This window comes from Neomonachus schauinslandi, chromosome 11 (genome assembly GCF_002201575.2).
Source record: "Neomonachus schauinslandi chromosome 11, ASM220157v2, whole genome shotgun sequence".
In the NCBI taxonomy this organism is placed as follows: Eukaryota; Metazoa; Chordata; class Mammalia; order Carnivora; family Phocidae; genus Neomonachus; species Neomonachus schauinslandi.
This window is the reverse complement of record NC_058413.1, coordinates 38,869,066-38,872,851: the sequence shown is the minus strand read 5'-3', so window position 1 is coordinate 38,872,851 and position 3,786 is coordinate 38,869,066.

Sequence of the window (3,786 nt, the reverse complement as noted above, 5' to 3'; positions counted from 1 at the left end):
GGGGGACACAGGGGATGGGGATTAAGGAGTCCACTTATTGTGATGAGCACCAGGTGATACATGGAAGTGTTGAATCACTATATTGTACACCTGAAACTAACATTACACTGTATGTTAACTAACTGGAATTCAAATAAAAAAATTTTAAAAAACCGCAGGAAGAAAAAAAAGACAGATTTTCAGAAGAAATAGAACAGGATGTTCAATATCATGGTTAATCTTACATTTGCTTTATAGTGTGGTCATGTCATTTTTACAATGCAATTTATTTTTTAAGGCCAGGCAACACCCTTTGGCTGATGATGAAATGTACAATCTTTGGAGCTGACTCTAGACACCCACATGCTGCCCATCACTGAAGTCCACAAATCCCTCTGAGTGACTTCCAGAGGGTTCTGGGAGAGGGGAACATTTTGACTTGAAGCCTCTCTAATGACTTCAACCAACCACCTCACCATGCAAAGGAAGGACAATGTAGGGTCTTCATTTTACTATCACAGTGACCAAGAGCTTTGGCCACGAATGGTTTACCCCTTACATTAGCCCAAAGTTAGACATTCTCACCGAGAGCCTTGCTCTCTAACAAATCTGCAAACTGTGGACTTTTCATACTTGAATGACAACACATTCAAATCATCTGAGCTTTTTACCATTTTGACCATATGACACCTTACTATGCCATAATATCTTTATTTAGTGGTTCATATAATTCCAAGGTATGCAGCTTCATATATAAATGGTCATTTCTAACATTCAGTCATTCAACAACTATTTAGTGAGCCAGTGCTGAGTGTCAGGTTTGGTTTGCTAGTCACTAAGAATACAAGAAGAATAGGACTCTGGTTCTCTTGGGACTCATTAACACTGTGATTTCTTATTCCTTAGGCCTATAAACACCTACATGATCTGGTCCTGCCCCTCTCTCCTACCTTTTCCCTTACCACCATTCTTCTCTGCCTATCTCTTACAGCCACACTTGCTAGTCCCTGAAAACACCAAGGTATTCTTACCCCAGGGCCTTTGCACTGGTGGTCTCCTCTTCTTAGAATGCTATTCTCTCTGGTCTCCTCACTTCATTTAGGTCTTTGCTCAACTCTCACCTCCTCAAAGGCAATTCTATTTAAAGGCAAATCTCTTCCTTCACTCTCCCCGCTCCCCACCCCTGTTTTATTTTTCTCCAGAGCACTTCTCACCCCTTGAAATGTCATATCTCTGCTTATGTTTTATTTTCTGTCTCCCTTGGTAGAGCTTGGGCAGGAAGTTCATCTTTTTCAGCAATGTATCCCCAGAGCCCAGAACAACCTGGCACATAACAGATGTTTATATGTATCTGGAGATTGAATGAATGAATGAGCAAACTGGCTCTTGACAGTTCGGGGTGCTCAGTGAGCCAGCTTTGCAGGAGTCATTATGGTGCCCTGTCAGATCCATGGCCCCCACTGGCAGGCCTCCCCACCCCCCCTCCTGTTGGGCTCTCTCTGTGAATGGCATCCTTAGCCACTCAGGCTCAAAACCTTGCCACCACTTCTCATTCCTCCCTCCCTCTAGCATCTACGTCCAAACCCCTGCCCATTTTGGTGACACTCTGGCCCCCTGCATCAACTCCTTTCTCTCTTCATTCTTATGACCACCCCCACTCCTTACCTCTCACTCAGACCTCTGTCATTATTTCTCACCTGGCCTCCCTGCCAGTGGGTCCTCCCCTCCAATCTGTTCTCCACAGGGCAGCCAGGATGAGTTTCCTATTGGCCAGACTGGATCAGGTCTCTTCCCTACTCAGAAACTAAAGACCCATTTCTTAGCTTGGCATTCAATGCTCCCAGAAACTACCTCCACCTTCCTACCTAGTCTTCCCTCTCACAACTCCTCTGTTATCCTTTCTGCTCCAGTTGGAATGATACACTTCCCAGTTTCTACACACGCCCAAGAAGGCCCCAATCCCTGTTCTCTGCTCATGTTGCCTCTAATACTTGAAATAATTTCCTTTCTTTCTTCTACTGTACTAATCATGTAGACCCAACTCAAATGCTACAGAGCTTCTCTAAGAAGCGATTCCTGATTTTCCAGAAGAATAAAATCCATCCTTCTTCTCAGCTCTTTCCCAAAAGTCATCTGTCTCTCTCTTAGGGCAGGCGTTGGGAAAGGACAGGCAACATGATGTAGAAGAAAGAGTTCAGAATCTGGATTCAGATGATCTGAGCTCAAGGCACAGATCCCTGGCTCTGAGACTTTTAAAGTATGCACCCTTAGATAAGTTCAACTCCAAGTCTTAACTTCCCCATTTATAAAATGGGAATGATAACACTGTGGCTATCATGGGTGTCTTAGGAGAATTAAATGCAAGCGACAGTGTAAGAAACGTTTTGACACTATATCAGTTACTAAATTCAGTCATGATTAGCTGTGAAACAACTGATAAACCAAAGCGTTCCTTGTCCCAGGGAGGCTTCATGGATGTCTTATGCCGGCTGAGTGCGAAGTCCAGTGGGAAAGAGATTTTTTGAGGGAGAGGGACTCCGAGGCCCTAAAATCCCATGTTTTTGGGCTATCTGAAGAGGGAAGACGTGGAGTATACCCACAAAGCTGGGGCTCTAATGGTATTAATAGTTACCTATTCTGCAGCTCTTCCTATGCCCCAGGCACTGGGCTAAGTACCCTATATAAATTATTTCATCTCATTTTATTCCCTCACAGAGTAATAGAAGAGGAAAATCAGGCCCACAGCAATTATATAAATAAGTGCTCCCCTCCCCCCTCCCCACAGTTCAGACCTGAAAGATACCCTGAAAATTTCCAATCCAATGATCTTATTTTTCAAATGAAGAAACAGACCCAGAGAGGTTATGAGCATTCACTGAAACTGTCCAGCCAGTGAGGAGGAGACTGGGCCTGGAACCCAGATCTCTTCACTTTCAGTGTGGGAGCCTCTGCTCCGCAAAAAGCCCGGGGGCACTACGCATCAGGAAGTCCATGTAAATGGCGCTCCTGGAGTGCAATGCCATTTCTGTGGACCACATACGGTGTGAGTGGTGGTCCCTGGAGTTATGACACCTAGTCACCTTGCCAGGCGGCTCACCCCACTCAAGAAGGAAGCTCTTGAGACAAGAGCCTCAGGCCCCTAGAGACTGAACATTGCCCTCCTTGCCAACTACTATCTCATCCAACGGAGTCTCCTCAAGAGTGACTGACTTCATCCATTCACCACCCAGCTTGCACTCCTTTGACATACCTCTCGGGGCACCCTGTCTGCGCCAGGCATCGGGCTCAGCTCTGGGGACACCCAGCTGCCCTTGAGGGAGCCTTACCCTGAGCTACCACCTGAGCCTGGGGAGGCTGTAATTCAAGCTTCCCCAGCAGCTTTGTCAGCAACAGCAAGAGACTGTACTCAACATACATCAAGGAGGAAGGGCTGGCCTGACATGAAGGACTTGGGGGACCTCCACAAAGGGATGATGCAAGGGGCCTGGTTAGATTAGAAGACCCAGGCCATTAAGGAGGAGGGGAGCATGACCTGGAAGGCATATAGTCAGGTCAAGGTGAGGGAAGGGGATGACTCTTGAAAGCCACACCAACTGGTCCAACTGAGGACACAGGACAGGCTCCATGACTCCTGGGAGAGCCCAACACCCTAGAATCTGATCTCCTGCCCAGAGCTGCTTCATTCTTGCAAATTAAATCCCCAAACCTGGAGTGCTTGCTTGCATAAGAGAGCTCTCCTCTGAGGCTGACTGAGGCAAACTAAAGGCCACCCTTTCCACCCCCCCCCCCCCCCCCCCCCCCCCCCCC